Genomic DNA, 13,486 nt, shown 5'->3' with positions numbered 1-13,486 from the left:
AACTTCTCTGTGATATAAATCTAAAAAATATGTTTAGTTTTATTTTTAAGTGTTTGTGACTAAAATTAATGGCAAAGAGATTTAAGAAAATTCTAAAATATAAAAATCATACAAAAATTAAAATTTAAAGGACGAAAACTAAGTAGTTTGTATTTATTTTATTAATCGAATCTGAAACACTTTAATATTGAATTAGAAAAGTACAAAAAAATTGATTGTGAGTTTTGTATTAAAAATAACTCAATTAGTTACTCTACAAAAATATATTTAATTAAGAATCTAAAGGTATGTAACTTTGTTTTTTAAGAAATATTTAAAAATCTGAATTTAATTAAATTTAAAATACGTATTTTTAAAGTGGTCAATTGAATTTGTATTTAAACGTATTTTGTTCAGCTTTAGGAAAACATCTATTTATACAAAAAAAAAATAAATTAATTTAAGGTGAACCAAGTGATCCTTTGAATATATTTTGGTAAGGAACGATTTATAGAATCTTATCATATCATAAACTTTATATTTGAAAAAATTCACGAATTTATTTGTAAAAGATCGCTCCCTCTGTAGCAAAGTATAAGAATTATGGTTAAAAACATTTTGCCTTTTTTTTGAAAAAGGATATAAATAAAAAAAAAATTAAAAGACAAATTAAATAGATAGATAAATAAATATAGATAGATAAATTATAAAAGTTAAAACAAAATTGTGAGGGAGAAAAGATGAATATTTTGATTTGACAATGTGATTCCTAGAAATTTTTAAAATTTGGGTTTAAAACTTAATTTAAAATAGAATACAAAAATTTTATATGTTAAACATTTAAAAAATAACTGAGAACATCATCCAAATCTTTTTATTTTTTTCGCATTTTTGTTGTTAAAACATAATGTTTTTCGACAAAACACAAATAATTCTCCTTTTCAACTAAATAATTTCTTGAATCAACTGTGAACTATTAACACTTTTAAGCAAAATTAAGTTGTTTTTTCTGCCATTCAAACCAAACAATGCTTTTCCAAAGGATTTAGTTGTCCTGAATTGAATTTTATCTTGTAACTTTCCTATGGGATCGAGTTTTTTAAATATACCTCTTTCAAAATATAAAATAAAAACATAATACAACATTGTTTTTTAAAATAAAAAATGATGATTTATTTTCCAGATACAATTTAAATCATGTTAGTATCTTTTTTCGGAATCCTTGATAATTTACGAGATAGCATAAAGGTCTTCATTTGATTGTATGTGATTTTAAATTTTTAGTGCTGAATAAAACTCTGATTTAAGCTTTTTGCTCGTTTTAAAAATGTTGGTTTGGAATATTTTTAAAACGCTATGCTTTTTTCTGTTCAAAATACGTTTCAACATATGTAAATGTTTCACCTTTCCTAAAAGGTTAATGTGAGACAAGTGAAGCCTAACTTAATAACTAATGAGGATTTTTAAAAAGTACATAAGGTAATAAAAAGCTTGAATGGAATATTTAAGGCAGCGATTGTTAAATTAGAAAATCAATACGAATTTTAAAAAAAATTAAGTACTTTATGAATTTACATAGCCTCTTAAAAGTTTATGTCTTAAAAACCTGACGAAGATTGATTTTTATGTCAAATTTGGGAAAAAACCTTCATTAAAACATTATACAAAAAATATTTAAAACATTTTTTCATAAATACATTAAAAAAGTCTTTAAATATTTTTAAGGCTTCTAGTCTAACTCTTATCACGTTTTTTCTATTTCTCCATACAGTGATGCCCAAAATAATAAGACTGAAATTTCGTTCCTTCAAATTTATCACAAAAGTCTTTTTTGCAAAAAAAAATTAAAATGATGTATTTTAAGTTAGTATAATTTTTTATTTAAATGTGAAATTTAATATAAAAAAAAAAACAAAGTTTATAACCGAAAAAAAAGATAAAGCAAAAAATCGTTTTAAATTAAATTTTTTAAGGAGGTCGTCATGTGACGGCCTGTTTTTTAAAGCATTTTTAGGATAATTTTTACGACCAGTAAATAGATACAATCTCATTAAATTTATTATCATTTATTCACATAGTTCGACAGTATAAATATAAAATTGGAATTAAAAATATTGCAAAAAACACGAGTTACACCGCCGCCGGTGTGAACAACTCCACCTAGAAAAAATGCTCACACTACCTCCTGATTGGCTTATCTTAAAGAAAAAAAGTAAACGGTGTTTTAATCTGTGAGCCTTTATGCATGGAATGAACTATCATCAAATGAATATACCAAAAATTCGTGAATTTTGCGTTTTTTTTTGCTATAAAATAATCGAAATCTTTGGAATTTTTGCATATTGATGGTTCATTCCATAAGTTTACATGTGTTGAATCCAACCCATTAAATTTCAAGTCATTCGTTCAAGCCGCTTTTGAGAAACAATGGAGGAAAGTTTAAAAAACCCAGTTTTGAGAAAAACTCGTTTAAAGTTTAAAGTCCTCTTATCTATGAAATTATCAAATTCATGTTCTTCTTGAAACTCTTTCAAAACAGATTGTTCAGCTCTTGAATCAATTCTGGCTTGTTCAACGACATCACTTACGTGACGACTCAGAACGCGAGATCCGTTTTTCATCATGTTTCTCAACATAAGTATGGGCTTCGAGGCCTATGGGGCATCCCACAACTGACATTACTTTCAAATTAACCTTCATTAAAGATGATAACCGATAAGTAGCTAGCAATTTCAACTATCTGTGCCTGTGTAAGTAAGATACTTTACCCCATATTTTTCCATGGACCAGCTGTATCTTTAAAACGACTTCGAATTTTGAAAAATCCCTTTACTACCATATTCTAGACATATTAAGCTAGCAATTTATGAAAAAATTGATTTTTTGAACCCATCAGATGGGATGAACTCTAAAACGCCAGTATTTGGTGAGTTGGTCCTTGTTCACACCTTCTTTGCATAGAGTCAATAATTTTTTGAAATTTTGTCACAGGTTTTGCGTACCATTGTTTTTGAATTTCTTTTTATATTTGACTCGATATTTGTGATCTTCTTGCACGATATTCTTTTTTACAAATCTTTTCAAAAATTTTCTATTGAGTTAAGAACCACCTTTTCCCGACTTTAAATGTATGTTTGGGTTTGGGGACATTATCCTAATAGTAGATTAACTTCTGCAAATGAAAGTATAATGCTTTACAATATTTGGAGGTACGTTTCCTTAGTCATAATATTTTTGATCCAAAAGAGGCCCTATATAACTTTATTATAAGAAAAACATCCACAAATCCTTAATCGTCTTTATGATTTAGTTCTTCAATTTTTTTTCTTTGTGTTTTAAATTGATCCTTTACTCGAGCCACAACACACAGAGAACGATTAAAAGCATTTGCAATTAAATCGTAAGAGTTACCTCCATCTCTTCGTTTCAAAATTAAACATCAGCGTTCTTCTCCACAACAATATTTTCCCATAAATATTGCAAACTTACAGTGCACTCTTATTATTCTTTCTACTTTTTAATGAGTTTCGTGAATAAAAAAAACGGTGGTTTGGAAATTTTTCAGTGACTTTAAAAAATGTTGACAGCAATTCCAAAAATAATTGTACAATTTGCAACCAATATTTGGAATGTTATTCTGATAGAATTTATAAAGTTAAGAAAAATAATTATTTTGGCCACCACTGTACATTGGTAAATTTATGGATATTCTTAATAAAATTTGCTTTTAAACTGCAACAAGAAGCTCAATTTTGTTTTATGAGACACTCGACATATTCATTGCTTTAGATATTATACCTGAGTCGTGCGAGTAAGAATTGAATTTCACGATTGTTTCTAGGTACCTTTAAGGTGTAATTCTAAGGCTTTGAGTTGAGTGGATCATAAAAAAAAGAATACAACAAACTATTGTGCAATTCTCGTTATCAATATACCAGGAAGGAAAAGACAGTAGCAAAATGTATGTTATTATATTTTTTATGATAGAGGCGCTTAAATCTAATAAATGTATTATTGACAGTAAGCTCACTAAAAAAGAGTTAATACATTTATCTTTATTTCATCAATAGACAATTAAAAATATTTAAAATTTAGCATCATACGATAGAGAGACATTTTTTTCTTAACTTTATTCAATACAAATGAAATATTTGCGTAAACATTCTTTTTAATTATTAATATTAATTATTTCTTTTTGCTCTTAAGAACTCATAGAACTTTTTCTTTTGATAAATTATTTTTCATAAACATTACAATTCAATTATTATAAAAGTACCGAGTTATACTTCCAACTATTAAAAATATATGTAATGTAGTTATTTTAACTCTTCTGTTTAGGGCAACAACGTTGAATAAAATTTTGGACACAATGAAAGCAGTAACCAATTGTCATATGATTGATCCCAAAAAATGTTAAAGTTTAGACTTAAGCACGGAATTTGAAATATTTTCCTAAATGACAGTTTACCTTTTGACATTACAATATAAAAACAGAATTCATTTAGAGAATTTAATCGATTTTTATTTTATTGTTAAGAGAAAGGTTTTCCATAAACAATAAAAAAAAACATTATACCATTTGTTGAGCAGTTTATAATTATTACTCCTTTTTACACTCATTATTATTATCTAAACTGTTATACTTACTTGTACCTTTTTTGAATATTCACTTATTTTAATAAAGCTTTTTTAGTCATTGTAAAGCACTCGCAGCGGTTGGTCGTTATTATTAACTTGGTAATTATTTTCGGTTAACTGCACAACAGGTTATGGGCCCAGATCCATATAAGTAAGAATATAAGTTAAATAAAAGTTCTTAAAACCGCGTTATAATTTAATTCAACTAATCTCGCACGGACAATTTTAAAAGGTAAATTTAAGCCCTATTGATAAGTTGATCTTATAAATATAGTGCAGGGAGATTAGGGAGTGCTTTACAAAATGGCTGACAATGAATATAAAATTGAGAAGTTGGCTGGCCAGGAGCAGTGGAGTCTATGGAAGTTCCAAGTTAAGATTCTGCTAAACGCCAGTGACTTGCTCAAATATGTTGATGGGGAAAGTACTTATCCAGTTGTTGGGGGGGCAGTTAAATCTGAAGATTTAGATGCGGCTGTGAAGGAATGGAAACGTGGTGACAGTAAAGCGCAGAAAATAATTGTCACAGCAATGGCACCACCATCTCTGTTGCACATTGTTAATTGCAATACAGCGAGGGGCATGTGGGTGAAACTAGAAACTGTATACGAAGCCAAATCTACAGAAAGTATTCACATGCTTCAACAAAGATTTTTCATGTTTGCAATGGATCCTGCAGATAACGTGGCGACTCATATATCAAAGTTGCAGTCCGTCGTGCAACAGTTGGCAGATGTTGGCCAATCGATCTCTGAGTCCATGGTTGTCACAAAAATATTGCTGACCTTACCTGAAAAGTACGGACATTTTTATAGTGCGTGGGAATCTACGGAGAAGGCTAATCAGACTTTAGAAAATTTAACCTCTAGGCTAGTTATGGAGGAGGTTAGGTTACAGTCACATCAGTTAGGCAATAACTTAGATTCTAGTAATGCGTTATTGGCCAGAAAGTCTCAAAACAAAAATGAGAAAAGGCAAGGTAGATTGGGCCAAAAGTCGAAGCCAGGTAGATGTTTTCTGTGTAAGAAAAGTGGACACTGGAAACGTGAATGTCCAGAAGCAGCATCTAAGGGAAATCCCAATCTCAAACGTGGACAGGCTTTTATTTGTGAGGCGGAGGTGGCGGGTCAGATTAAAAAACGAGATGAGTGGCTGTTAGATTCAGGGGCAAGCGATCATATGACCAATAGAAGAGAGTGGCTAATTGGTTACATTGAATTTAAGACACCTTTGATCGTTCGCGTAGGTAATGGAGCTACGATCAGTGCAATTGGAAAAGGTAGCATCAATGTTCTTTGCTTTGTCAATAATATGTGGAAACAAAACCACATGGTCGATGTGCTATATGTGCCAAAAATGCATGTGAATCTTTTCTCTTTAAGCACAGCTTTAGATAAGGGGTTATGTTTTACCTCTGATGATTCGAAATGTCAGTTATTAAAGAACGGAACAACAGTTGCAGTGGGAGTACGGGAATCAAAGCTTTTTAAACTTTTGATTAAAGTTGAATCGCATGATGTTGATTACTTTACAGCTAATGTAGCAGAAAATAAGAATGATACGTTACAATTTTGGCATGAAAAGCTTGCGCATCAGAACATCACTCAAGTGCGTAATATTTTAAGAGATCTTCAAATACCGTTTGACGACAAAACAGAATTCTTTTGTGAAGGCTGCATGTACGGCAAGCAGCACCGAAAATCTTTTAAAAGCAGCCAAAGCAAAACAACAAAAATTTTAGAGCTTGTCAGCGTAGATGTTTGTGGTCCCATTCAAGAGCAGTCTATTGGAGGCTCACGATATTTTCTTTTATTCAAAGATAGTTTTTCCCACTTTAGAAAGGTCTACTTCATGAAAGAAAAATCTGAGGTGTCAAAATTTCTTCGAATTTATTTGCAAGAAGTTGAAATTGAGACATGCAATCGTGTTAAAATGTTGAGGAGTGATAATGGGCTTGAGTTTATGAACAAAGATGTACACAATTTATTACTTTCAAAGTGCATTAAACGTCAGATGACTGTTCCTTATACTCCGGAACAAAATGGTTCCGCGGAGAGGGAGATGCGGACAATCATGGAAGCCGCAAGGTCTATGATTCACTCCAAGAATCTTGGTCATAAATTCTGGGCTGAAGCAGTGAATACTGCTGTTCATATTTTGAATAGGACAGGTACAAGTAGTGTACAAGGGAAAACTCCATTCGAGCTGTGGTTTAATACAAAGCCCAATATTAAATATTTTCAAGTTTTTGGTACGGAAGTTTTTGTACACATACCTGATCAAAAGAGGCGTAAGCTTGACGAAAAATCAAAAAAGGGATACTTTGTTGGTTATCAGGAAGGTGTGAAGGGATTTAGGGTTTATATTCCGGATATAAATAAAATTGAAATTTCATGCAATGTCGTTTTCAAGAATTATCCTTCTGATAAGAATACTCCAGTTACAAACCAAAATATAGTTTCCTTTAAACGAACTGATGTAGATTCAAGTGAAGAACCTGACGAAACCACTTTAAAAGTATGCGATGGTGATGATGATGGGCTAACTTGCGATGGTTTGGAATCGAGTTGTGGAGTAGATGTTGAAGCTAACGATGCTGATGATGATGATGATGATGAGGAAGATGATGATAGTAAAGATTACTCAGATGCTTTGGATCCATCCTATGAACCATCAGAATCTGAAGAATCTCCAGTGGTTTCTACATCAATTGGTCTCAGAGACAGACTAAGAAGCAAAAAGCGTGCAGCAAAGAGGAGTGAGCAGGGTAACATGAATTTTACTGTTACAGAAAGCTTAGCATTGCTTGCTGAAGCTGATACCCCTTTGAGCTATGAAGACGCTTTGTCCTGTCCTGATTCAAGTAAATGGAAAGCAGCTATGGACGAGGAAATTTCTTCCCTAGAGAAAAATTGTACGTGGAAGCTCGTGAAGCTACCTGAAAAAAGAAAGTTGGTAGATACGAAGTGGGTCTTTCAGAAAAAGTGTGCCACAGCTAATGAAGATGTCCGATTTAAAGCAAGGCTCGTTGCTCGTGGGTTTAGTCAGCAATATGGGATTGATTACTTGGAAACTTTTAGTCCTGTAGCCAAATTTTCTTCAGTAAGGGTTTTATTAAGCATCACAGCAGCAGAGAATTTACATATCAGGCAATTTGACGTAAAAACGGCCTTCTTAAATGGAACGATTGACGAGGAAATCTACGTGAAACAACCAAGGGGATATGATGACAGAAGTGGGAGAGTATGTAAACTTCAAAAAAGTCTATATGGACTCAAGCAATCGTCCCGTTGCTGGAATCAGACTTTTACGAAATTGTTACGAGACTTTGGTTTAAAACAAACTGATGCTGATTCTTGTGTTTTCTCAAGCCATAAGAACGATAAGAAGATCATTCTAGCGATTTACATAGATGATGGCATAATGGCAGCAGCAGATAAGAAAGATATAGCCAGGCTTTGTGATTACTTAAAAAGTAATTTTGAAATAAAAGTTTTTCCAGCAAAACATTTTCTTGGTCTGGAAATAAGAAGATTCAGTGATGGTTCTATTCATCTCAGTCAGTCAATGTTTGCCGAAAGGATCGTACATAAATTCAACATGACGGATGCGTCTGTGGTGTCAACTCCTGCTGATCCCTCAATCAATGGAGCAGAAGTGACGGATTGGAAGGAAGAGATCAAGTTTCCATATCGCAAGGCTGTTGGAAGCTTGATGTACTTGATGGTAGCGACACGTCCAGATTTGGCTTTCGCCGTTGGCTGTGTGAGCCGTTATCTAGAGAAACCATCAACCATTCATGTCAACATGGTAAAGCGTATTCTAAGATACGTCAAGGGGACCCTAAATTATGGTATATTTTTTGAATCAAACCTAAATTTTACTTTGAATTGTTATAGTGACGCAGACTATGCTGGAGACGTTAATACTCGGCGCTCCACAAGTGGGTTCGTCTTTCTATTGGGCTCAAGTTGCATCACATGGGCATCTCAAAGGCAAAAGTGTGTCTCCCTTTCTACAACCGAGTCGGAGTATGTCGCAGCGTCCGAAGCGGTTAAGGAGCTTGTCTGGTTGAAACAACTTCTGGAAGATTTACTGCCAATGAAAAATATTCGAGTTATGCTATATCTCGACAACCAAGGGGCTATTCGTTTAATCAAAAATCCCGAATTTCATAAGAGGACGAAGCATATAGATGTACGATTCCATTTCATTAGAGAAAAGTTCTCTTGTGGAATGTTTGAATTGGAATACGTTCACACCAGCAAACAAATAAGCGACATATTTACTAAGCCATTAAATAAAGAAAGTTTTTATCGACTTAGATATTTGATGAATATAACTAACTTAAAAGAAAATGAACTAATGTAAATTTTATTGGAATTTATAAATTAATTTTCTTATTCATTGTTATTTTTTTTGAATTTATGGTAGATTACTTAATTTTTATTTTGTATTTAATTTGTTTTGGAGTTTTTTTTTTATTTAATGAAACAATTGATATTGAAATACTTATAAAAGTGGGAGTGTTGAGCAGTTTATAATTATTACTCCTTTTTACACTCATTATTATTATCTAAACTGTTATACTTACTTGTACCTTTTTTGAATATTCACTTATTTTAATAAAGCTTTTTTAGTCATTGTAAAGCACTCGCAGCGGTTGGTCGTTATTATTAACTTGGTAATTATTTTCGGTTAACTGCACAACACCATTCAAACACCCTACCTTCTTCCCCTAAAAAATTTGTACATTGTAGGCTTTATGTTTTTTTTTAACCTCCCAAGATCCATTTTTAAGGGCCGTAAATAGATTCTAAAGCATTACCATAGAATTTCAAGAGTTCAAAAGCAAGATCTTGGTAACCAATTTTCTTGCAACAATAAAATTTTGACATTCAAATGTTCACACTTTTGAAAACTATGTTGCATCAAAATAGCCATTCCATGAATGATCATCAATTCACCCTTTAGATAAATTTCAGACGTACTTTCAAGTATGGAAATTTGTTTAACCGCACATCAAGAATGTGAAATGCATCTGTTATTAATCCAATCTTGATACTCAAAACTTTAAGACCAATGTACATCGGTATATATTCTTAAATCCTTCCCTATTTTCAAAACACTCGCACTGTGTTTTTAAATTTAAATATGTTAGCCCCAATGAGAAAAGTGTCATTTTGACTGACACATAAATTGAGTGGTGCACACACACTTGTGGTGTCGTTGTGGTATCTTGTGGGAAAAAACACTAGCAAATTCTGCGAGATCGATGCGTCACAGCCAAATGTGAACTGTGGATTGATTCCTGTAAAAAAAAAACCGCATGTCTACACTATACTACCGCAACACCACAGTGTCACCGCGCATCAAAATGGCGCTTATGTGCACCGAGGCTTAAGGGTAGTAAAAACCACTTCAATCTCTGAAAATTAAAAAAGGACATTTTCACAATTTTAATGGGTTTTTGAAGAGTACATAGTTCCATTTTCAGTAATGGCGTATTTTTTAAATGTCAAAAGATGGAAGCTTTAAAAGTGACAGCTACAAAAGTGACAGCTTAAATTCAAAATGAAACGTCTCATAGGAAAACCTTTAAAAAATGACACGTTGTTTTTGGTTATGGTTCCTACAAGCGAGTTTTTTATATTTGAAATTTTTGAAGTTTTTGAAATCTGTAAAAAGCACTGATTTGGTTCTAAGTACATTAAGTTAAAATTTATAACACTGCTTTTTATTCCGTTTATCAAACATTCAGATAGCTGCTAAGAGAATTAAAAGGACCAAATTGTTTCCTTATCTGGAAGAAAAAAATTATTTCTGATCTTTAAGTGATACTCACATTATCGAGTGTTGAAATTCTTGAATCACTTAACGCTAAGGTTCAAATATCTAAAAATATAATGTTTTTTTACCTGTACATAAATAAAGTGTTATCAACGATAGATTTAAAAAACAAAATTCCAAATAAATGAAAGGTATTTTCAATTTAAGTACTTTTAAAATATTAAAAAAATATAAAAAAATGAAAATGTTAATAATAGCAGTTAACTTGCTTTTATTAAATACAAATAAAAACTTATCAAATGCCTTTTTGTCTGCCTCGAAATTTATTGCTGGTCTATCGCCAACTGATTGCAAGAACTTTATATGTTTATAGTTAGAATATGTGTAATTCAATTGTTTTTAATTTGTCAGATATGACAAAAATATGTAGGCATGAAGTACTCTTGCTATGTTTACACATAACTTCCTGTGAGATTTAATTTTTCTATTTTTACCCTTTTACAAAAACTCTATAAATGGCTACACAGAAATTCTAGGCAAAAGTAATAAATAAAATAACCTTGATAAGGCGACAGAAAAATATATTTATAAGACTTGAAAAAATTATAAAATCTTTGATTATATCGATCAGTGCAAAAATAAAACCAAAAAAACATCTACACATATCAATGGCAAATAACCAAACTATAATTTATAGTTTAGATAACCTCCTGATAACGCCATCACCACCCTATATAAAAATAGATTGTTTATATCTGTGTATGAATATTTGTATAATAACCTTGCAAATGATGGTGGTTTTTTCCACTTAAAACTATAATAATTCAGAAATACACCAAGTATTTTGGAATAAATAATTTTTGTTGATAAACAAAAAACTACCATACCTATACCTAGAGACTAAGTTTAATGAACTTTTATACCAAAGACGAGACCATAAACCAAAAGAAACTTATTATGTATTCGTTTGTTGTGATGTGCAACTCCAAGGTACGTTTTTGTTTTGTCGGGTAAGTTTTAGGTCAAGAAGCTTACGAAAAACATATTAATGTCTATTATTCCATCAGCAATCATTTTGTATAATAACCTTCCCAATATTGGTTCTTATATTGGTTTACATTGCGTAAGGTCATTCAAGGTTTCCATAAGTAATGGTTCATAGGCCTTTGCAATGCGTTTTTTTTTGTATTGAATGTCAATCAAAATGTTTAAACAATCAAAACATATTTTTGTGTACCTTCACATGTGATTTCAATATTGTTGTATGTACAATTTGACAGTACATGCGTTTTAATTTCAAGACAACAACCTTTTATAAATACAAATTTTAGCCCAAGTGTTTTGACTTGAGTTTATTGAAAGTTTAAATGATGTTGAAAATGCATAGAGGTCGAAAAAGCTTATGATTAGATATAAAATCCACTTCACAAAAGTATTACTTACTTTTCAAATTTTGCATCTTCAAAGTTTTAAAGTATCATAATTGATAAATAAATAAATTACTAAAAAGAAAGTCATATAAATATTTATTTATTAATTTGACTTATTTTTGGAAATAAAAGGAACATATCATCCACGAGGTATACTATCCTATAATTTGATCGTCTATTTTATTTCAAAAAGTCATATTTACTTTACAATTTATAAAAAGTCACGAGACAATAACAATAAGATCATATTTGTTTGATTTCAAACGAAAACTCATGATCAACATCAGCACACCACTCAACCTCAAGGCGTTTTGATTTGCCATAAAGATATTTTGTTCTTTTTTTTTGTAATTATTTTTGAAAACCAAAATAAAATCCTCCTCTCCTATCTTGAATCTTTATTTGATAAATACAATTTATAAAATGATTTTTAGGGTATCGTGTATTGTGTGAGTTTTAGTTAGACTTTGATTTTATTAGTTTTGAGAATTATCGAATCAATCAGAAAAGGAAGCAGTGAATCAGCAGTGATTTGCTTTTGGTGAGAAAAGGTAAATCATTTTGACGTTGATAATTTTTCGAAATTTTTACGATTTCATTAACCTCAAATATTGGCATCATCATTATTTGGGCTATTATTTTCTTTTTGTTTTTGATAAAATACCAATTCACAGCTGTTTAAAAAGTAAATATCTACTAAGATGCTCAAATACTTTTAGCTTATCAATCAAAAAAAAAATCTAATTACCGTTATCTGGAACATACAAAAGAATGTCTTTGTTTTGTTATGAGATAATTAATAGCTTTTTAAATGTTAAACAATTGCCATTAATTAGCCAAAAATGTCTGTGAAAGATTATTATATAAAACAAAAAAAAAATATGAATGGAAACATATTGAAGATTCTAAAAGTTTAGTTTAAGTTTAACTTTAGAATTAAGAACATTTATCGAAATTGTGAGCTACAAATATTTCGGAAGTCTTACGCTTAATCAATGGTTAGTTAATATAAATTAAATTGATTTTTAAATTATGTGTATTAATCAAAGGTATTCCAAAAAATTCACCTATTCATGATTCAAGATCAAATGTGAATAAACTATTAGTCTTCATGTCAGATAAATTCTACGGGTGGTCGTCTATTTGTTAAATTGATCATCCTAAATGGTTTTGGTATCTTATCATAAAATAAACATTATTAAAAACCACTTGAATTATAAGCCGATTACTATCACTTTTCGATAAGTTGCATGTCTACATTTAATATCAAAATCAAAATAATAATTTATTTCCTTATCAAAAAAAAAAAACATGACAAAGTTGATACATTATTTATGCTTAAAATTATGTTATGTGGTTATAAATCGATGTAGAGTGTCAAAAATGTCATAACTTATTCAATTATTCATGTTTGAAGTAAAATAAATTTAAGTGTTTTTAATATTTCTATGATTTATGATAAATATGAATTTTTGAAAGTTTCTATTTTTAAAAAATGAAAAAAAAAAATGATGAGCAAGTACAAATTATAGTTTTTTAACTTTCATGAATCTGTGGACCTCTTTGTTTTCTAAAATCTATTTGAGACAGAATGAAAAAAATCTTCAGTTTTTGATAAAATCCTTCTAATAACAAGGACCATTTATTTT

The 13,486-nt window shown here is 30.5% G+C and overlaps 2 protein-coding genes across 3 annotated transcripts in view; one reads left to right on the top strand and one right to left on the bottom strand.

The window, feature by feature from the left end:
* LOC129947430 (UNC93-like protein) overlaps positions 1-13,486 on the top strand; it is a 191,119-nt gene that overhangs the window by 145,614 nt on the left and 32,019 nt on the right. The gene's annotated exons all lie outside the window — the stretch shown is intronic.
* LOC129947436 (protein stunted-like) overlaps positions 1-13,486 on the bottom strand; it is a 75,682-nt gene that overhangs the window by 61,630 nt on the left and 566 nt on the right. The gene's annotated exons all lie outside the window — the stretch shown is intronic.

This window comes from Eupeodes corollae, chromosome 2, assembly GCF_945859685.1.
Source record: "Eupeodes corollae chromosome 2, idEupCoro1.1, whole genome shotgun sequence".
Lineage (NCBI taxonomy): Eukaryota > Metazoa > Arthropoda > Insecta > Diptera > Syrphidae > Eupeodes > Eupeodes corollae.
The sequence above is the reverse complement of the archived record's forward strand: the minus strand, read 5'-3'. Positions and strand labels throughout refer to the sequence as shown.